Source organism: Neolamprologus multifasciatus, chromosome 2 (genome assembly GCF_963576455.1).
Source record: "Neolamprologus multifasciatus chromosome 2, fNeoMul1.2, whole genome shotgun sequence".
Lineage (NCBI taxonomy): Eukaryota > Metazoa > Chordata > Actinopteri > Cichliformes > Cichlidae > Neolamprologus > Neolamprologus multifasciatus.
In genome coordinates this window covers 13367767-13391605 of record NC_140440.1, presented here as the reverse complement: position 1 = coordinate 13391605, position 23839 = coordinate 13367767, and the positions used below count along the sequence as shown (strand labels likewise).

Here is a 23839-nt window from a genome sequence, read left to right as displayed (position 1 = left end):
CTTAGTCTATGGCTATTTGTCACACGTGGTGGCCACGTTGCCAGGTTTAAAAAATATATGTTACTATAAGGTAGACTTGTAGTCAAGACCGCCTAAACCAGGACCAAGACAATACCAAGACACACTGACTCAAGACCAAGACAAAGTTGAGACGAGACCAAGATTTTATGCATTGATTAAAGTAAAAAAAAAAAAAGGCATTTAATGCTATTTTAACCCAAATTTACACCATTAATCAACTGCATAAACCACTTTGAGGGAGGAATGGTTTGCACACTTGATCAATACTCACCCATTGGCTGTGAGCCAGAGAGGGATCTTCCTGAGAAATTGATCAAGTGATTGTATGACTTGCTACAGTTATATAGCAGCAACCTGAAGATCAAGCTGAAAGCATACGCTGCTTTACTGTCCATCTAGACTGTAATGGGTTATTTTGTCATACATCACAAAATAACCATGATGTATACTTCTTGATGCATTCTCAATCATCTAGGAAAATAAATCTCCAAAAGTTGATTCTTGAAACGTAGCGTTTTCTGGGAGAAAAGTTTCGTCACTCATCCAGGTGACTTCTTCAGTCTCAGCTGACTGCAGGTTTCCAATCTTATAAACAGTACATTTGCATAATGACTGAAATCAGCCCACTGAAGGAACAGTGGGCTCACAGCCCAAACCTGCAGTCAGCTGAGACTGAAGAAGTCACCTGGATGAGTGACGAAACGTTTCTCCCAGAAAACGCTACGTCCAGATGAACAGAATCAACTTTTGGAGACATGATGTATACTGTCTTCACTAATACCTGAAACCAGAAAATCAAATAATAAACTGTAAATAAAAAATTTTAAAGTTTCTGACATCAGTGGTTATGGAAGCCAAAGGCAAGACAACTGGCCTTTTTTTGGAACGACAGCAGTTGCACCACATTGGTCATTACAAATACAGGGCATGAGTTTTTCCTTTTTTTTCTTCTTTTTGTTCTTTTGCCATCAGAATTATTGTCTAAAGACCAAGAAAGATGCCCAACGGATTTACTTTACCAAATGGATCATCTCGGCCTTACCGTATTGGTCCATTTATTTGACCTTTGTCTTTATTGTTTATTTTATTTTCACTTGCTACACACGGGACAAACATGACTGGAGGAAAGAAAAGGGAGAAAGAAAGAGAGGTAGGGAAAGAAAAACAGCAGGGAAGAGGAACAAAGGCAAAAAACAAAACCAAACAAAACAAAAAGACAAAAAATACAAATATCAATCACCTGGATCACCTGCTGAGAAAGAAAAAAGAGAAAACAAGCAAAAAAAAAGAGAACAATATAATAAACAACATTATCGTGATGATCTATGTGAATATAACAGTAAATACTAAATATTGAATATTATTGTGCAGCACGTAAGATCGACAGTGCACAGTGTGCTTTGAGTTAGCAGCCAAAAAAGGTGTAGTTTGTGTCAGTGAGCACCTGTGACGATCTGGTAGAGGGTGTGGGGAGCCATAGCCCCGTGCTCCAGGGCATGAAGCAGGTATGGAGGAGTTTCAGGCTCCAGACATCCAGAGGCCCTCAGAGCACAAGAGACCAAGGAAGACCAACAGAGGGGCAGCCGTGCCACTCTCCCAGAAAGAGCTGAGGAGAGTCCCAGATGAGGGGTCACTCAGCAACTGTGGAGCAGAAGCCAGAGAGAGTTGCAGTGACGTGCCCGTGAGCTCCACCGGCAGCCAGCTGTGCCAGAGTGGACCGGGCCTCAAAGGGGGCCCCAGGCTCCAAGCAGCCATTAGGAGTGAGCCGGTGCATACCTGAACGCCCATTCCCGGAAACTAAGAACCACCAATGCACCGATGTCTGAGGGCATCTGCCACTGGCAGGGGGAGTGGTGGGGGGAAATAGGCCTCCATACCTTGGAGGACCTGAGATGTCCCCAGAGAGGTGGCGTCTGATACCCAACCTGACATATAGACACAGACAAACAGGCACACACAGATACAATCATCCATTCCCACCCTCATGCTATTATATGCCATTACTCAACACTCACCCAACGTGCACAGCAAATTCAAAAGTGTTAAATGTTTTGGTGTTAGTAGTCTTAGAGTTAATTTTACTCTAAGTAGAGTCACATTCTTTTAATGTAACTCTGAGGTGTAAAATGATAGTAGTTAAAATCGAGTGTTAAAAATGAGTGTTTCTATTTCAAATCTGGAGGTGTTACAATGGAAACATTAACTCTTGACCTCTTAACTCTGAACTCCTACAGGGGCTATGACACCAATAGAGTAAATTCACAGACTCCGCCCCAGCACGGCTCCAATCGAAGCTGAAGTGAAGCCGTTTCAGAACATTTTGCTCTACATATTTGAGTTGTTTGCCATGCTTGGTAAGTCATGTTTTCAAAGATTGTTTCAATTATTGTTATTAGCTTTTACTTCTGTGGCTCTTTGGAGTTGAGACAAAGCTGTGTGAAAGGCATTAGCCATGTTGCTCGGTGATAGCATAATATTCTGTTTTAGCTAGCTGAAAGGTATTGTTTGCGGGCAAATACCACAGCCTTGAAAAAAAGCTTGCATGTGAATTTTCAGTCAAATTTCTTGGTCAAATACACTTAAAACAATGTCTAGAATGTGAAATGTTGGTATAATGGTGCTAATTGAAGCCTGAAAAACGATCTCCCATAAAAAAACGAGCAAACAGCAGTAGCAGATGTCCCGACTGAGTTCTACGTTAGCACTTAGATTCCTCCAGTTTTGTGCACACGGTTTAGGTAAAAATGAAAAAGGTTGAGGTTTTACATTTAGTTCAGTATTACCTGTTGTCTGTGTCCTTGTCTTTTGGGAAAATACTTTACACAAGTAATCGCTCAAAAAGGATTCCTTTTTTTTTTTTTTTACTGTGCTGCAATTGATTTGTGCCATTAATTAGTGTCAACTAATTTTTATTCAATCTCCACACAGGATATGCTTGTGAAGATGGAATATGGGGGAGAGCAGAAGTGCGTTGAAGTTCCACAAAGTGATGAATGAAGGACATGCATATTGTATTGAAGAAATAAGTGATGAGAATGCTGTTATTTGCATTTACCAGCTCACCTATGTCAGACCTTTTGATAAACGAAATTCTAATGAAAGTGAGAACATGTACACTGTTACATCTTTCAGAAAATGTTTTGAAATTGTGGTGCACAGTTCAGAATCAATGTTTTTCAAAAACTATTGCGTCTTTTTAGTAAATGTTTATTTCCAAAAGAAATTTCTAGAAGTTCAGAACAGTAAAATTCCCGCTTTTTAGAATTAATTAGAAGATAACTCTTACGTAGTTAAACTAAAATACTCTTTGAGAGTTAATATATAAACTCTTAACACCAAGTGTTAAATTATCAACTCCAGAGAGATTTGGTGTTTAACACTAAATCAGAGTTAACATACCAACTCTCCAAAAAGAGTTAAATTAACACTCTCTGGTGTGGACCCATATAGACACTTTAAAAGTGTTGAAATCAAATCTGACAGTGTTAATTTGGACATGCTGGATTTGCTGTGTGGAGACAGACATAGAGAGACACTGTACACACAGTCACACTCCCCAAGCGTACTCTAAGCCCCGGGTCTAGGTACCTTTGCCCCTGGAGGGGGAACTGCACCCAGACCCAGGTAGTGTTACCCTTTTCCCTGCGGTGGAGAGAAGCAGACTGCCCGACGCGGCAGCAGCAGGGAGGCCCCACATTCCAGACCCCAATTGGACGGCCAACTCCTCCTCCTCAAATAAATATACATTTTAAATTGTTATTGATCCCTTTACCCCGAGTCCTAAAGTGTATATTTATTTTCTTACTCTTCGTATATATATTGTATGTAACGGAGATGACAATAAAGTTTACTTTGACTTCAGCAGCGAGCATGCGCACCGAGGGCTCGCGCTCACTTTTCGCGTATAGAATTTCGAAAAAAACACCGGTGCAAATTATAAGTCTGTTTTATAATGTCTGGTGTTTTCGTGTTTGCTGTTTTGTTTTTATTTTCTTTTATTTTGCGAGTTGGTTATTAGATGCCGCTCCAGCCGGTCAGAGACTCCCCCGCCGCCCCGCCCTCTCCTCCCTGTGCCGCAAGCAGCAGGCGCACCTCGCAAACGGAGGGCGCCCTTACTCCCAGCAAATGGGCGATAGAAAACCGATCGGTGCCTATGACATTCCCAATATGCGCTGGCATGACGTCGGGGCAGCATGAGTAAGAGCTTTTTTTTTTTTTTGCCGGTGCTCGTGATGCCGTCCCTCACCACGATGTCGCTCGGGGCAACCGCCCGTATCAAAAACAGCTTCTGGTGGCCGGTATTGACAACTAACTCTTCTGGCTCTCTTGCTTCTCCGTAGCGTGTTTGGCATTTTTTAACCTTTATTTTTAAAAAATAAAATATTTTCCATAAAATACATTTCAAGAAAGATTTCATTGCTATTATAATTAGGCCTTTAGATTGGCACCAAGCTAGATTTTGATTCATCATTATTTTTTTTGCAGGGACACAGTAAATGTAATAATCATAACCTATAATGGTATATGATGTGTTTCACTTTTTCCACACTAAATGTTTATTACCTTGCTAACGTAAATAAAAATACAAGCTCGGTTTGAACTAGAAAAACATTTATTTTAGAAAGATAAACATGAACATTTATGTTGTTGGGGATGGGGAGAGAGACAGACAGACAGAGAGAGGTAGTATGTGTCTGGGTGTGAGAGTCCTGCTCAGTAGTGATGTGCGATACCACTGATTTATTGTATCTTTTATTGTAGCTCATATTATAGCGTCATAATGATTACAGGACATCAGATACTTGTTCTTATCACTTAATAATGCAGAATTCATCATATAGAAATAAAAAATCTGAAGTTGTTATTTGAACTATTTGCTATTTGAACACCTTGCCAGCCTGCAGCACTAAAGTACTCAGTGAGAGCACCTGTCCCTGTCCTCCTCTTCAGTTCGCCTCAACATAATCTCGTCATATTCTGTGATGTGATTTACTCTGAGGCATTTAACAAGGTTAGTGATGTTGCCACAACCATACATGCCAACCCTCCCGACTTTTCCAGAAGAATCCCGAATTTCAGTGCCCCTCCCGAAAATCTCCCGGAGCCACCATTCTCCCGAATTTCTCCCGATTGTCCACCCGGACAACAAAATTAAAAAACCATATCGCAGAATTCATAAGGCCCAGCCAATTCCAGTTTCCAACAATGGCGGCAGCGACTTAGTTTTAATATTTCTCTTATTTCTCTTTCTGGGTCGCAAAATAAACTTTTAACATATTTTTCAGGTGAGAATGTAGCTGTGTAAACTTCAAATATCTGAGCCGACACGTCGTCTTCAAACCCCCGCGGTCTTTCACTACTCGGGTTAAACATGATGTATAAGCCACTTTGATAACTTAAAAATGTTATTGTTCGGCTTTTTCAGTGTTTTATTTGTTCGTGAGTAAATCGGTTTGGCTGAGATTAAAGTTATTAGATTAAATTCAATTAACTTTATTAATCCCTCGGGTGGGTTCCTCCGGGGTTTTCACACAGCTGAATAAACGTCAAACAGAAAACTGATTAAACAGAAGAGTTTACGTCAGTGCCCGGTTATATTTTAGATAGCAAGGAGCAGACGGCAGTTTCACTCCACCGAGGGAGCTCGTGACGTACTACCCGGCTTTCTTTAGACCGCGAAGGCCGGGTCCTCAGGTGGAAGCAGCCTCTGAATTTGGACCCCTGCTGTTTCCGGGCCGGCCAATAAGAACGGTGATATTTAACGTATTTTATCCGATAAATAAACACTGTAATTTATTTACCCCCCCCCCCCCTTTTTTTTTTTATGTCTCCCTAATTCTCAAGGTTGGCAAGTATGACGACAACACCTCCCTTTTTTGACACATGTATGCAAACCACGTCTCGGCTGTTTGTTGATGTAAAATACGTCCGCACATGACTCCAACTACGCTCAGCCAGTGTTGCGAGTGCGCGCGCCAAGGGGCCGCAAGACATTTATACAGCCGTATTTCGCACATGACTGTGAAAGGCGGAAGAGGAAGTAGTTCCTTTGAATGTAGACAATCCGAATGATAGTTTCTTTCCACTGTGTTCCTGTTAATGATAAACTACAAATTTACTCTAAACTACTAAAATATCGATATTTTAATGTGAGTATCGATTCTAGAACATAAATGATTGGTATCGGAGGAATCAATATTTCAGGATCGATCCGCACATCACTACTGCTCAGGCGGCGCAGTTGTTACAAATGGACACACTGTGGTCCTTGCATATATACTTCTCACATTTGGAGCAGGTGTTGACAGTTCTTCTCCTTTTTCGTTTGCAAAGTTCGCACCGCCTCCTGCCCTTACACTTAATGGGAGAGAAGCCTGCAACCGCTGCAGTCACATCTGTGACTATTGCTGCAGCGGCTGATGAGCGGGGAAGGTGCTCTCTCTTTGCTATGTGTGGTTTCACCAGCATTTCTCCCACTTCTTCAATGAAGAGCCTCCGTCTGTGTCCTTTCTTCTCCTGCCAGGAGAACTCGATTGATGTCCACAGGACGAAGGCATTGTAAAGTGAAACATCAACCACGTTGTGGAAGAGGGCCATTGGCCAATAATTTGTTCTCCTCCTGCAGGAGTAGGTGCCAACAACCTAGCAAAAAAAAAAGCATAAAACTTACATATATTTTAGGCAATAATATATGAGCAAGAATGAATGAATAAATGCGTAACTGGTTTGTAATGACACCTACCATATCAAGCCTGTCGACACCTCCTTTGCATTTATTGTAATCTTCGATTATTACAGGCTTTCTCTTCCCTTCTTTGCTCACGTCTGGACGGCGGTGTTTTGTGCTTAGTAGCAGCACATTCTTGCCCCGTCGGGCGGTGTAAGACACAAGTGTGTGGGTGTTTGTAAAAGCGAAGATGGAGGAGAAGAGCTCTCTCTTTTTTGCCTGGAGCAAATGAGGTGGAAGCTCAGGCTTGTTTTGGCGAATTGTGCCAACCAGGGTCATTTTCTTCTTGAGTAGCTTATCTGCCAGTGCACAGGAAGTGAAAAAATTATCACAGGTGACGACGTGTCCCTTGAGCCCCTCTGTCATGTCCAGGACCACCCTCATCCCCTGGTTGACTTCAACATGATCTGGAGCTGCTTTGCCCGTGTACACCTGCAGTCTCCAGGCGTAGGATGTTTTGACATCACAGGCTGCCCAAATCTTGATACCATATTTGGCCGGCTTTTTTGGCATGTACTGCCTGAAGCTGCACCTGCCTTTGAACGCGACGAGTTGTTCATCCACACAGAGATCTCTGTCTGGGCTGAACAGCATCTCCAGGCGGTGCGTCCACATGTTCCAGACTTTGCGGAAGGGAGCAAACTTGTCAACACGGCACTGGGGGCGGGATAGCTTATCATCAAACCGCAGTGCTCTGCTGATGTTGTGAAACCTATACTGGGACATCGTAGCCCGGAAAATGCTCCGTCCCGATTTTTCACTCCAGAGGCTCAACGTTGATTCGTGTTTTGACCTGTAAACACCGGACAAAACGAGCAGCCCCACATAAGCCCGAAACTCATCTGCGTCTATATCTCGCCAGTCGGGAATTTTGCGATTCCCATGCAGGTTTGTCATGGACACAATATGCATCACGATCTCATCCGTTAGAAACAGTGCGAAGCTGGATATGGGGTCAACGATTCGGGCAGTGGCATAGCGTGTAGGTCCCGGGGTCAGACCAGTGGGTGCTGGGATGTAGCGGAACGTCTCAGCGTTTGTGGGAGACCAAGATATTTTTCCATTTTTTGACGTCCATGCTGTTTCATCAATTTTCCCTCCGTTTTCATCTTCAGCCGCTGCTGTTTCATCAATTTTCCCTCCGTTTTCATCTCCAGCCGCTGCTGTTTCATCAATTTTCTCTCCGCTTTCATCTTCATCCGAGTCGGAACTGGACCCCAGCTGCTCTGTTTCTGCCTCCGATACCTCCTCTTCCTCCTCGTCCCCAGATTCCACGGGGGATAACGCGGAGCTATCCTCGTACTCAGAGTTCATGATCACTGGATATCACGGATATTTAAATAGATTTGCTTATGCGGCCAGGAGATCGTTTCTCGTGCCTTCCCTTTTGCCAGCACATGCAGGACTAAACCGATTCAAAACTCTATCCGGTTAGTCGTGACGCATGGACCCTGCTTCCGGTCAGTCCAGCTAACGTAAAGCTACAAACATCTCTACTGTTTAGGCTGCGTCCACACTTAGACTGGTATTTTTGAAAACAGAGATTTTCCGTTTTCGTTTTTTTTTAAAATCCCGTCCACACGTGCAGTTTTGAGAAAAATATCTCCGTCCACGTGTAACCCCCCCCTTCCAAAAAAACAAAAACAAAGGCAAACGTTGTAAGGAGCACGCCAAAGCAGCAGGTGGCGATATAATCCTAACCTTGCAGAAATGTTGGCCAATCAGAAGTCTTGAAGCCAGGGCGGGAAAGTATGAACAAAGACGGCGGAACTTTTCAACAAATATAAAAATTTGGCTTCTTACTTGAGAACTAAAAAGCATTCGAGTCTTTCCTACTTAAGTCAGTATAGCCAAATAGCACATTTTGGTAAAAAAGCACAAAATCTGATAAGACATCGCATAGATACGGTGGCCCCTAGAGACAAAGCACGTACAAACTCCAAAACACTTGCAAACTCCAAAACACATGCAAACTCCAAAACACTTGCAAACTCCAAAACACATGCAAACGCCAAAACACTTGCAAACTCCAAAACACATGCAAACTCCAAAACACATGCAAACTCCAAAACACATGCAAACTCCAAAACACTTGCAAACTCCAAAACACATGCAAACCCCAAAGCACATGCAAATTCCAAAACACAACGGAAGTGCTCCAGGACGCTAGGGGCAGTGTTGAGCTCGATATGCAAAATAAACGGCAAGTTTGTCTGTATGGGACGGTCTAGTCTCTGTCGCGCTTCCCAGGTTGCCTAGCAACCATGATACTAACCGCTGGAAACGTGTCATACAACTTTGTTTGACAGAAATGAAGGAAAACATATTTTGTTCATTTGTTTGTTTGTTTCTACAAGAGCTTTGTGTGATTTGATAAGTATCTGAGGTTGAGACCACAGGACAGTAAAACATGGTTTTTGGGCTTCATTTCTGTACTGAACAGTCATTTAAGATTAGTTAGTAAATAACAATTAGCTAATGTTGTTCATGAGACTAAAGTCATATCACTTTGGTAATGTAAATATAATATGGCCAATATTATAGTTATTATATTAATCATTATTAGCTATTACAGCAGTGAACATGAACTCTGTGTCAAATACTGAGCCACAGTACAGATTCAAGTTGCAGTTATTTATAGGTCTTATCACCTTAAATCTTCACTCAAAGACAAGTATCTTTGACAGTGCATATATAGGTGTATCATATATAAGAGAGAAATGTTGTTCCTTCAGTATGTTGGCATTACTAAATTTGGCTCATTGCTTACATACGTGTGTAAAAAGAAATTATATGAGCTGTGATAACTGTTTCTGATAAAATGAAGAGTAGACTGATATATTGAATATTCCTTTATTGGGTGAGAAAATCAGACCATGTCATAACTGCTTTAAGTCATACAGAATAGATATCAGAGCCTTAAACAGGCTGACTTCTGCTAAATGGGTCAAATTGGGCAGAAAGTATACAAACACATAGCATCATTATAGAATATGATGTAACACTATAGATCAACTTACCTCAGAATATATAAAGCATATAAACAATTACAGCAATATGATGCAACAAACACAGCACTGCTACTAATCCAAAATACTCAAAGCTTCATAGAACTGAAACAAACATTTATTTTTAGGTCCATTCAGCTGCTGATACATACTTTAGGTTTCTGAATATTAAACTTGTTTCTTCCTTTCATAGTGTGTAACTTGAAGGCCCTGAGTACTTTCTCCCACACTGCAAACACTGGAATGATAAAATTATTTGAACATTACCTAATAAGACTGATTCAGGACAGACAATTAGTTATGTTAAACTTTCCTAGCAGTCCTTCACAAACAGGGAACAGTCTGTCTATTCTCTCCATCTGTCAGCTGCTGCTGGCTCTTCCTCCTCCTCTTCCTCACACACTGCTGAGTCCTGGTGGATCATCAGGGGTGCAAAGCCTCACAGATGATGTGCAGCAGTGAGTCCCTCAGTCTGTCCTCACTCTGGACACTTGCAGTTGTCACACATGGAAATCAAATGCGTGATAAGCTGCAGGATTCAAACACAAATGTAACTTATAAATACATGTTCATACTTTTATTACACAATCAGAGAGAAAGAAAAAGAGAGAGAGTGCAGGACAGACACACAGGTGACAGCCTCAGGTGTATACACTGCTACAAAACAGCACAAAAGAAGGAGGACTGTGTTATTACAAAACAAGAAGAGTTCCCAGATGGTACAGTGGACACGTGTGTGACTCCTGTGATTAAAGCACCTTTCTTTCAGCTTAACGAGTGAACCGTCAGCTCGTTCAAACACACGTTAAAGTCCGTTTGGCTCGACACCACCGAACAGTGGCAGCAATATAACATAGCTAACATTAACAGTGCAGTGAATCCTGCTTGTGCCATGATATTCAGGACTGCAAACCGAGCAGCATCACTGACTTTCAGCCTGTTGTGTTTGTGGATATATGACTGACTTTAATTATCCATAAAATCATCACATTCTCTGTAAGATTAAAGTCAACTATTGAACGGTGTATATTTTGGAGTAAAGGCTTTAAAACCAAGTTAGTACAAACATCGCTAATGTCACATAACTTTCCCGACATGTGGCCAACAGTAATGTTTTAATGTTCTTCATTATAAAAAACATTTGCGCATAAATAAGTGACATAATATTCAGTACTTACTTCTGAAAGTTTACTCTTGGCGGCTCCGCTTCAGCCGTTTTTTTTTCGGCAAAATTATCCACATCACAGGCGAGCTATGAAATCTGGGATATGTTGGGCCATGAAGGCTACAGCGACCCATTCTTAAAATTCAGGGAAATTAAGGACGCATTTGAGGGCCGCATTTCGAGCAGCCTTTGAATTGGGACAGCCTTCGTCGTGTCGCTGTGACGTAATCGGCCTTAAAATGCGGACTTTAAGGCTGCAGACCATCAGCCATATTTTATTGGGCCAATTTTGTAACAGATATTGAATGGAAAAAAGTTTGGACTTTACCACAAAGGTTTTTCTTAACAAACAAAATTAAAGAGATTTCCTTTAAGTTGATTCATAAGTTTTACCCTACCAAACAATATTTGTCCAAATTTATGGCTGAAATAAATGTAAATTGTACCTTCTGTCAAGAGCAACCTGAAACAGTTTCTCATCTGTTTTGGTCATGTAAATTTACATGTAAATTCTGGAAGGATTTCCACAAGTTTATTACTGACTCTGTTCTCCCTAATCTTCAACTATACTATAAGGATGTTATCTTTGGCTATTATAATTTTAAAGACAAGGACAATGATGCTTTCTTCTTTATAAATTTGGTTTTATTTTTGGCAAAATTTCATATACACAAAAGCAAAGTCCTCGGCAGAAAGCCTGAACTTCTTGTATTAAAAATGGAACTTGCACAATATATAAGGACAATCTCCTCATCAAAAAACACTAAGGCTCTCAAGACTGTTAACATCTATAACCGATTGAAACTGCTAACTTGATTTTGGCTCTTGCAAACTTTTGTTTATTTATGTTCCCCTTAATTTATTTTATTTTTTGTACTCACTTTTGTCTCACTGTCCTTGTCACTCTCTCTGTTCCTCATTGTACTACCACAATGTCATCTTTTATGTGATCCCTGTTTTACTCGACTGTATGTCTAAAATGTGATAAATAAAGTTTACAAAAAAAAAAAAAAAAAAAAAAAAAAAAAAAAAAAAAAAAAGGCTGCAGACCCCAAATCCGGTCATTACATCCTGGCTTGTGTAGTTACTAGGTAACAAAAGCTCAACACTGCCCCTAGCGTCCTGGAGCACTTCCGTTGTGTTTTGGAATTTGCATGTGCTTTGGGGTTTACAAGTGTTTTGGAGTTTGCATGTGTTTTGGAGTTTGCAAGTGTTTTGGAGTTTGCAAGTGTTTTGGAGTTTGCAAGTGTTTTGGAGTTTGTACGTGCTTTGTCTCTAGGGGCCACCGTACATAGAAGCAGAACTGAGTCGTACATGTGACAGACAGTGAGGTTGAATTATTCCTCAATATCAAACTGGAATATGAAACAGCAAAAAAAAACAAGAAAACGTGGACTGGGAGACTTGTCAGGGGAAATAAGGTTAGCCTACCATACATGTATAAACGAATGCCCTACTGTATTTCAGTAGCCCAATTATAGATGCCTTTAGCACCTTTAGGTTTGACCTAGTAATGATACAGCTCGGCTTCATTTCTTTATACGAAGTCTATACGACTTCGTATAAAGTCTATACGAAGTCATCATAATGACAGATTTATATTCATCTGAATCTGCAGTGTAACTGTGTTGGTGTTGAATCCCTACCTCAAGAATGTTGTAGAGTTAAAAGTATAGGAAAAGAGAACACTTAACCTAAAATATTTAAGTGTAGCACTTAAGTAAATATTAATCTTGGTATTCCACCACTGATTTATTTTTAACATTTATTGTGGTTAATTTGTTTTTCATTATTCTACCTTTTGTCAAGGCAAAACTCAAGGGCCACAGACAGGACAGACTTAAAAGAAGACTTTCAACTGAAACACATTTGCGTAATGTTGCAGAGGTGGACATACAGATGAAGAAAAGAATTCTGGATATGATGGAGACATCTGAGAGGCGAGCTTCTGAACATCACAGTAAATTATAAGTCACTCTTGAGAGACAAGTTCAGTTGCAGATGGATTTTTACTGCTAAGACAAGTCATGCATCCACCACCACAACCTTTCAACCTGCCACCACACCATGGTGGGCACATCTATGCATGTGCACCACCACCACACGCTGTACCTGGCTCATTTCCACCCAACAGTACCATAACTGAGCTGCCAAGCAGCCCACCCTTTGCAGGGAGCAGGGCAATTTTTCTTCACACAAGCACTTTTGGAGGATGATATTTGAAATAATCTGCATCATTACCTATGCTGGGCAAAAAATAACTTATGTCGGGAGCTTTTGGGGCTGCATCTGTATGCTCAACTTTTGGCATGTTAAATGTTTTCTATTAGCTGTTATGCAGCTCAAATCTTTGACTCACTTTGACTTTGACTTAAGTGTAAGAGGTTTTCCTTGTAATTTACAGCCCCCCCCCCCCCCCCCCAAATAATCAGACCCAACCAATATAACCCCTTCAATAAAATTATCTTATCTTACATAAATAGGCTGTTTATTTTCTTTACTCATTTCAGTTATTACCAACAAAATAGTTGCATGTTTAATCATCTGGGAATTTACCCAGATTTATTTATTTAGACAGAGATCTTGACACCCCCCCCCCCCCCCCCCCCCCCCCAATGTTCAGCACAAAGTTACGCCGATGCATGTTCAGGATCACAGTTCATAGATTGTGAAGTGTCACATATCCTGACTTACAATTTCTGTAGATATGACACAGTCCTTCAATAGAGCAGAAACCCTTTTTTATCGATGAGGAATTTAGTAAGGACTCTCCTGACCCTCTTCCCTTCTGATGTCATGCAATCAGCTCTGTAGTAAGTCTGTGTGTCTGGGTGGTTGACCTTTTCCTGCTGAATTACTTCAGTGACTGTAATCTATCATGTCCCTGTTAGACTCACAGTAGTAGTGGAGGACAAATCTGGCATAAATGACAAGGGGAAGGTCATTCAGATTAATGTCCACAATACTCCAAACCATGCTTTCAGTCTGCCAAAAGAACATCCAATGACCAGGGAGAGACTGGTCGAGATTGATGGCGAAAATATCAAGGTGTGTACCGCAGAGGAGCTTCATTGTTACACATCCAGTTCCTCGGGGTGTCTTGGCTGGACTGCAAGGTTCAAAGTCAACAGAAAACGGTGTATGCTATATGGTGATTGACAGCTAGTGGCAGGTCTTATCAGTGGGCCTCTGATCAGGTCCACTGCAGCAGCTATGTAACAAATGTCTTCAGTAGTACTTGGGACATGTTTTACTTCAACCTCACTGGATACCAACCCTGATGTGCAGGTCATTAGGATCATTTGGATGGTCACTTTGAAACAGCACTATTTAATCCTTGTTACAAGTTCTCATCTATAGGCAAGTGATTACAGACTGTATATAAACGATGGACGTAGTCATCGTGACATCAGCTATGGGCACTTAATCGATATTAAATGAAAACCAACATTCAGAAGCTCTAATTGAAGTACTCTTGCCCATCTTTTCTTTCTAAATTCTGTCTCCTTTAAATCATGTAGTGTTTTCCAGTTGAAGTCGGAATTTTCAACTCGAACATGTCCACGAACTGGCCAAAAGTCCTGTGATGTCATTTGTTGTGAACACCACAACAACGGAGGATGTTGAGCAATGATATACCTATTGCTTAGTCTATGGCTATTTGTCACACGTGGTGGCCACGTTGCCAGGTTTAAAAAATATATGTTACTATAAGGTAGACTTGTAGTCAAGACCGCCTAAACCAGGACCAAGACAATACCAAGACACACTGACTCAAGACCAAGACAAAGTTGAGACGAGACCAAGATTTTATGCATTGATTAAAGTAAAAAAAAAAAAAAAGGCATTTAATGCTATTTTAACCCAAATTTACACCATTAATCAACTGCATAAACCACTTTGAGGGAGGAATGGTTTGCACACTTGATCAATACTCACCCATTGGCTGTGAGCCAGAGAGGGATCTTCCTGAGAAATTGATCAAGTGATTGTATGACTTGCTACAGTTATATAGCAGCAACCTGAAGATCAAGCTGAAAGCATACGCTGCTTTACTGTCCATCTAGACTGTAATGGGTTATTTTGTCATACATCACAAAATAACCATGATGTATACTTCTTGATGCATTCTCAATCATCTAGGAAAATAAATCTCCAAAAGTTGATTCTTGAAACGTAGCGTTTTCTGGGAGAAAAGTTTCGTCACTCATCCAGGTGACTTCTTCAGTCTCAGCTGACTGCAGGTTTCCAATCTTATAAACAGTACATTTGCATAATGACTGAAATCAGCCCACTGAAGGAACAGTGGGCTCACAGCCCAAACCTGCAGTCAGCTGAGACTGAAGAAGTCACCTGGATGAGTGACGAAACGTTTCTCCCAGAAAACGCTACGTCCAGATGAACAGAATCAACTTTTGGAGACATGATGTATACTGTCTTCACTAATACCTGAAACCAGAAAATCAAATAATAAACTGTAAATAAAAATTTTTAAAGTTTCTGACATCAGTGGTTATGGAAGCCAAAGGCAAGACAACTGGCCTTTTTTTGGAACGACAGCAGTTGCACCACATTGGTCATTACAAATACAGGGCATGAGTTTTTCCTTTTTTTTTCTTCTTTTTGTTCTTTTGCCATCAGAATTATTGTCTAAAGACCAAGAAAGATGCCCAACGGATTTACTTTACCAAATGGATCATCTCGGCCTTACCGTATTGGTCCATTTATTTGACCTTTGTCTTTATTGTTTATTTTATTTTCACTTGCTACACACGGGACAAACATGACTGGAGGAAAGAAAAGGGAGAAAGAAAGAGAGGTAGGGAAAGAAAAACAGCAGGGAAGAGGAACAAAGGCAAAAAACAAAACCAAACAAAACAAAAAGACAAAAAATACAAATATCAATCACCTGGATCACCTGCTGAGAAAGAAAAAAGAGAAAACAAGCAAAAAAAAAGAGAACAATATAATAAACAACATTATCGTGATGATCTATGTGAATATAACAGTAAATACTAAATATTGAATATTATTGTGCAGCACGTAAGATCGACAGTGCACAGTGTGCTTTGAGTTAGCAGCCAAAAAAGGTGTAGTTTGTGTCAGTGAGCACCTGTGACGATCTGGTAGAGGGTGTGGGGAGCCATAGCCCCGTGCTCCAGGGCATGAAGCAGGTATGGAGGAGTTTCAGGCTCCAGACATCCAGAGGCCCTCAGAGCACAAGAGACCAAGGAAGACCAACAGAGGGGCAGCCGTGCCACTCTCCCAGAAAGAGCTGAGGAGAGTCCCAGATGAGGGGTCACTCAGCAACTGTGGAGCAGAAGCCAGAGAGAGTTGCAGTGACGTGCCCGTGAGCTCCACCGGCAGCCAGCTGTGCCAGAGTGGACCGGGCCTCAAAGGGGGCCCCAGGCTCCACGCCCCGGCAAGCAGCCATTAGGAGTGAGCCGGTGCATACCTGAACGCCCATTCCCGGAAACTAAGAACCACCAATGCACCGATGTCTGAGGGCATCTGCCACTGGCAGGGGGAGTGGTGGGGGGAAATAGGCCTCCATACCTTGGAGGACCTGAGATGTCCCCAGAGAGGTGGCGTCTGATACCCAACCTGACATATAGACACAGACAAACAGGCACACACAGATACAATCATCCATTCCCACCCTCATGCTATTATATGCCATTACTCAACACTCACCCAACGTGGAGACAGACATAGAGAGACACTGTACACACAGTCACACTCCCCAAGCGTACACTCAAAAAAATGTGTTGTTGGATGAACACAATTTAATCATGGCACCCAATTTGCACACGATTTAACCAAGTACAATAAACCATTTTCAATCATGTCAAACCAACACATTTAGCATTTGGCGGTTTAATGTAATCAGATTACGTTGGATCAACATAGTATACTTACATTGATTTGAAGTGATTTATTTAAGTATGTAGAGTGAAATTTGTTTTAATTCATTCTACACACGTTAAAAAGTTTAGGAAAACACAATTAAATCTTGTTGTTTCAACAACTACTTTGTTAATCAAGGCAACTACTGCAAGTCTTGCTTAATAAACCAATATGGGGGTTGATGATTTCACTCATTTCAATCGAATTATTTCAATTAGATTTGTTTACATTTGTTACACATTTAGAAACCCACTACTTTACAAAAAAAAGTCACAATCAGATAATGATAACATTAACTTTATTAACTGGATTTAGTGGACAATATAAAAGCTTACCATTTTTGTACACCTGCAAGCATTATCCCACTTCAAAAGGTATAACGTTAGAATACTTATTTACATAGGTAATATGTTGGAACCAAAGCTTCCACAACTAAAAACAGATGCAAAATTTGCTAAATATTTCAACTGTATTTTAAAAAATTAAACTAAAAGATAAAAATACATCTCCCACTTGGCAAGTTAAAACATGTGACAAAATAGAATTACTATTGTGTGAATTTGGAAAAAAAAAAAAAAAAATTAGAAATAATTTGGGGGCAATACAACAACAACAAAAAATCCATAGGTAAAAAAAAATAATAATAATAAAAAAAATATAGGGATTAAAAAAAATTTAGGAAGTAAAACGAAAATAGAAACAGAAGGCTTAACATCAAATTAAATGACAGATGACATTTTTTTTTCAAATGCAATTAATTATTTGAAATGAAAATCTGTATTTGTTTGGTGTATCTCATTGTAATAATTATTAGTTTGACCAATTTTTATATTTCTGTATTTATTTTTTAATTTTTGTTGCAGTCCTCCACAGCTACCAATATAGTTTTGCTGTGTTTATTAAAACATGCTAGCAAGCAAAATTGACACAATAATACAGTGAACTTAACAGGTGGCAGTGGTCTTAAACTTTACAGGCCCTTGACACAACATAGTTACAGTGCAGCTAAAAACAACAATGAACATTTCTTTGGGAAAACCCCTCAATGCAGTTTCTGTAAAATGGTAACTTTGTTCTACAAAGGAGAAGAAAAAAAAAAAAAAAGAGGGGGGCGCTAAAGCACTCCAATGGAGTGCTTTAGTGCCCCCCTCTTTTTTTTTTTTCTTCATTCAACACATGACAGCATTATGGTATGTGTGAATTAGTACCTATACTACAAAGTCAAAATTAAATGAAAAATAATTAACAGAACAGTACTTCTGTCAGTACTTCTGATCCATTTTGAGCCATCTATATAAGGACAAACAAAAATCATCTGCAGTGCTGTATAAAAGGTGAATTGCCCAACAGAGAGAATCCAAAAACTTTAAAATATTTTTTAAATAATAGAAAAAATATAAACAACTCAAATATTAACATTATATATTGGAAATCACCATTGCACCAATGAACCATTCAAGACCTATCAATCATTTTCAAGTGCTCTCACCCCATAAGCTTGTTTTTCAGAAACTGTGCCTTTGAAGAGAGCTTTTGTCCATCAAGATTTAAAAGTATCTTCTGGAGGACTTCAAAGGTGCATTTAAGTTCTGGTGGGTAGCTCAGGTTCAAACAGTATACGAGTCCAAACAACAGAGCCCATGCTTGTGCAATGTTACCCAAATCAGTGTTAGCCTCCACACCCTCAATCAGGACACCAACGTCCTCTGGGTCATCTTCAGGTTCAGCACCCTCCTTCTGGATGACGTACACCCCCATCACAGTTTGCTCCATGCAGCTTTTTGCCTCGCTGTCCGTATCCTACATGAACAAATATAAGACAACAAAGTAAAATTTAAGAGATTGTTTAAACAACTGTTTCTATGCTGTTCATAAAATCCAAGTAGTCAAAGTAATAAACAGAAAATTACACCACTAAAGTAGTTGTTAGTAATTACTCCAATACATAAATTATAAAATACACCTCTCATGTCAAAAGAGGTGGCATAATTGACCTCTCACCAGCCCCTCCCCCAAAAGGGCCATTGTCCAATTACACATTATAGCAACCATTACTGTGTCTGACAAACATTAACCTCAAGCAAGATGGAGAAGCAGTGTGCCCACCGATACCCCGAGAGATTGTGTCTGGAGGAGTTGTGTTCTTTCCATTCACAAAGTCAAAAACAACGTGAATGGATTAAACAGTGTGGATGGCCCCACTCCCAGGTAAATGTACCAAACATTATGAAGCATGTCTGCTCGCACATTTGGGTACCCATTGGTGCGCAGAGGAAACCATTTGTTTGTCGGACATAGCAAGAGTAACTTAGGGGGACAGGACTCGAGAAAAGGCTAACTCAGCTGCTAAAATAAAACAGGTATAGAAGTGTTAGTACTAAACAGCTCAAAATTCATAGACATTTCTATTTACAAATACTGATGACCATAGCAATGAAAAAACAACAGGACTTGTTTTAATCCAAGTGCAGATTCAAAAGCAATATTGTCTTGATGCATGTTAAATGCATTGTATGTTTGTGTATCAAGTTTAACTACGGTATGCATAAATTTCTTTCCTTCCAATACCAAATTCCATAAATTCTTTATTGCAACGCTTAATACTGTTTGGTATTCAAGACATCCTTTCCCCAATACCAGGTGTCTTGTTGCTAATCTCAAAATTTTAATTTTAACGATTTGCATTTGAGGCAACGTCACAATTTGTATGGTAAATAAAATGGTAAATGGCCTGCATTTATATTGCGCCTTACTAGTCCCTAAGGACCCCAAAGCGCTTTACATATCCAGTCATCCACCCATTCACACACACATTCACACACTGGTGATGGCAAGCTACATTGTAGCCACAGCCGCCCTGGGGCGCACTGACAGAGGCGAGGCTACCGGACACTGGCGCCACCGGGCCCTCTGACCACCACCAGTAGGCAACGGGTGAAGTGTCTTGCCCAGGGACACAACGGCCGAGACTGTCCCTGCCGGGGCTCGAACCGGCAACCTTCTGATTACAAGGCGAACTCCCAACTCTCCATTTGTTAAGCCGAAACAAAATTGACAACTTCATCTCCAAATAAAAGTTATTTTTGCTGCCTATGACAAAATCTACTCAATCCTAATACAAACCTTGGAGATGGCAAGCATGAGACCTCTTATTTTCTTTCCAGGTGTCCCTCCTTTGCTCAGAAAGATTTCCATTAAGCGTGGCGCGTATTGGTCAAGCTCGGCAAAGAAAGTAGATAGCAGAGGCTTTCTGGTGATTCGCAGAAACTCCTTGTCAATCTGCAATAGAAAATAAATACATTGATTAAAAACTCAACTGTATATTTCACTAACTTCACATCTAAGCTGACTAAAGCTGCTTTTAGAAGACCATGCAGACATCAGTGCTGTCTGTGTAGAACATGAATCAGTCTGTGTCAGATCCTGAATTTAAAATTTCCACTGAAGTCACAGGTAAGAGGGCAAATGGAACCAAGATCTAGGCCATTTGCTTTTTGAAGTTTGCAAAGACTGCTAAATTGTGCCAGTGGTAGTTCACTCTTTGCAACATAGTACGCTGGTCTAAACAGATTTTTCAGGTTTATTTTTAGTATGTTATTTGCAATTGGTGTTTGTTCTGGGAAAGATATTGCAGACTGAGCAATAATGCATTTCTAATGGGGGCCTTTCTTAAATGTACTGGTCCCAGTAACAAAGGCGCTTGTCGACTCAGAAATCGAGGGAAAACCAACAACACAACCGGCAGAACATTATGTTATTTACACGGGTGCACATACGTGGTCCGCATGTGCGCATTCGCTGTCAAAATAAAAGACGCGCACCAGATAAGAAGTTGCAACGCGCATTTGCGTCCATATAAAAGGCACTGTTTTTGTCCGCTAGAGTGGGATTTTCACGGCACATTCTGCACCACATCTCTGTGCGTTCATCATTTGTTTGAAGCCAGCTCACCTCCTGCAACCACTTTTCCGAGAATACGCGCTTCTTTTGTGGTTCTGACTCCTTCTGACATTTCTTTGGAGGTGGAGGAACAACAAAGTAATTGCTTAAAGGAGCTTCTTCGACATCTTTAAGAGTTCTAAACAAATGTCTGTCCTCCTCCAGAAAATCTTATGTACGCAAACACGCGTTGCAACTTCTTATCTTGTGCACGTTTTTTATTTTGACAGTGAATGCGCACCTGCGGACCACTTATGTGCACCCCTGGTTATATAGCTTGTCATATTGCAGCCACAGAAATTCTTTTGTCCATGAAACCATTAAGCTGCACTTTCTTTTTGCCTTATAGTCTGATTTGTAATAATTTTTCCGTTTTGTGGTAAGATTTTCTTTGGCTGTCACTTCTGCACCCTGACCTGTCTTATTTGGCTCAGCAGAACTAAAATATATATCCTGCTGCTTTTACACACACACTCACATAACGCTCAGCGATTCTCTGTGCGATCAACCTCTCACATGTTTAAGCTTGCTGCGGGAGATTTCACTTGTCATGTTTGCATAGTAAGCTAACAATTGATAAGACGATGTCAGAGGAATTGGTGCGCAAATTATCATCACTCACCAATCAGTGCTGTCGCTCTCTATACACAGTTCGCGCGATTGCAAAGTGAAAGCAAAAAACAAGCGCAAATTCAAACGCGATTTCAATATGTCACATATTGACAGTGGCTCACCAATGCCAATGACATAATTACCCAGCTACATTTCCGAAAGAATGCAAAAGCATTGACATATATTTTTCCTTCCTATGACAGCCCGACGGGCAGGGCAGAGATAGATTTTGGTGGCCCGACTGGAAAAATCGCTAGCCCCGGGATGTCGGGCTAGCGATTTTGCGAGCCCTGTACAGTGTTTCATTTTTTTTTACCTACTACTCTCCCTGATGGAACAACGCTTGCACTGCCACATACAAGTCACTGAAAGAAAAAAAGAGAAGCAGTTTTAAGGATGGTTTTATTGACCACCTTTTTTTTTACTTTGATTAAATCATAAAACTATCATAAAAATATATGATGGTAAAAACTTACCATGTATTAAAGAGGAGGCACAAACAATCAGAAAAGGGGTCAACTTTCTTTGTGGTGTTACTATGGTAAAGAAAACAGACAAAAAAAATTATAAAAACTCCACAGTGGATTTTTTTTTAACTTTGTTGCAAACGTATAAAAAAATACAAATACATATAAATACCTCTTGCAATATAAAATTCACAGATAAATATCCAATCTGTTGCCAAATGTAATAGCAGTGTTTCACACTATGCAATAAAGATGCTGGTAGTTGCGGTAAAGGTCCGACAGGCAATTTTCATAACTATCCGCCATTGCCTTTTCCTCTGACCTCGTGTTTATGCTCTTTTCCCCATGCACTAGCGTTTAAGTCAATTCAAAGGATGCAGTCCCTGAATTTGGACACAGCTAATATTTAGCAACTCGCGCATGCTAGTTTAACTTGCATTACTGCAAGAGGCCGAATGCTTAAAAAAAAGGAGAGAGAATGAAAGAAGAAATGCAAATGATAATAAAAAAAAAAGTGAAGAAAGACCATGTCTTGCAATAACAGTCATTTAAAACCAAAGTGAATGCTAACAGAGCTAGGTAAAAGTTCAATGAGACAACCATACAACTTTAGCTAACTTCATTTACTTTGAAATTGAATTTCAAACGTGTTAAATATTGAATTAAACACATTAATAACCGCTAAAAACACTATAAGACTAACTGCAAAAACGGGTAACAAAAAAAAGAATGAAATGGAAATGCTAATAATAATATAAATATAGCCGGAGCGGATTAGAAATCAGGTATTAGACGGTACCGATTGGCACCGTCTAATACCCGATTTTCACTGTATTTGCTCCACTCCCGCTGTCTAATGACAAATTACACATTTGGAATTAAAAACATTGTTAAACAATTAACGGACGGAACAACTTTGTTTGACTAAGATATTTTCAGTTATTTATTACTTACCTGTATTGTGGAAGATTCCGCAGAGGGAAACGGCAGTTCACTGAACACATATAACTTTCTCCGCGTTCCCGCCTCTTCACTTCTGGGAAGTTTGAGCATGCGCACTAGGCATCGGTTTTAGAGTTGTTGATTTAAAATAATTACATTTAATTGAACTGAAGAATGCAAATCTAGTTCATTAAACTTTTTGTTATTTTATGTTAAACCAACAACTGATAATGATTTAAAAACCTAAACTCAATATGTTCATGTTAAATAGACAAATGTATATTGAATAAATCAAACAACTAGCTTAGTTGACTTTTTTGAGTGTACTCTAAGCCCCGGGTCTAGGTACCTTTGCCCCTGGAGGGGGAACTGCACCCAGACCCAGGTAGTGTTACCCTTTTCCCTGCGGTGGAGAGAAGCAGACTGCCCGACGCGGCAGCAGCAGGGAGGCCCCACATTCCAGACCCCAATTGGACGGCCAACTCCTCCTCCTCAAATAAATATACATTTTAAATTGTTATTGATCCCTTTACCCCGAGTCCTAAAGTGTATATTTATTTTCTTACTCTTCGTATATATATTGTATGTAACGGAGATGACAATAAAGTTTACTTTGACTTCAGCAGCGAGCATGCGCACCGAGGGCTCGCGCTCACTTTTCGCGTATAGAATTTCGAAAAAAACACCGGTGCAAATTATAAGTCTGTTTTATAATGTCTGGTGTTTTCGTGTTTGCTGTTTTGTTTTTATTTTCTTTTATTTTGCGAGTTGGTTATTAGATGCCGCTCCAGCCGGTCAGAGACTCCCCCGCCGCCCCGCCCTCTCCTCCCTGTGCCGCAAGCAGCAGGCGCACCTCGCAAACGGAGGGCGCCCTTACTCCCAGCAAATGGGCGATAGAAAACCGATCGGTGCCTATGACATTCCCAATATGCGCTGGCATGACGTCGGGGCAGCATGAGTAAGAGCTTTTCTTTTTTTTTTTGCCGGTGCTCGTGATGCCGTCCCTCACCACGATGTCGCTCGGGGCAACCGCCCGTATCAAAAACAGCTT

At 40.5% G+C, this 23839-nt stretch overlaps 2 long non-coding RNA genes across 2 annotated transcripts; both read left to right on the top strand.

Moving 5' to 3' along the window:
- Positions 1 to 2043: 2043 nt before the first annotated feature.
- On the top strand, positions 2044 to 3024 carry LOC146524090 (uncharacterized). The gene is made up of 2 exons (XR_014869180.1): positions 2044 to 2375; positions 2950 to 3024. It is a non-coding gene; the product is annotated as an uncharacterized LOC146524090 (long non-coding RNA).
- An 8162-nt stretch (positions 3025 to 11186) lies between these two features.
- LOC146524089 (uncharacterized) lies at positions 11187 to 12886 on the top strand. The gene is made up of 2 exons (XR_014876260.1): positions 11187 to 12342; positions 12731 to 12886. It is a non-coding gene; the product is annotated as an uncharacterized LOC146524089 (long non-coding RNA).
- The last annotated feature ends 10953 nt before the right edge of the window (positions 12887 to 23839 follow it).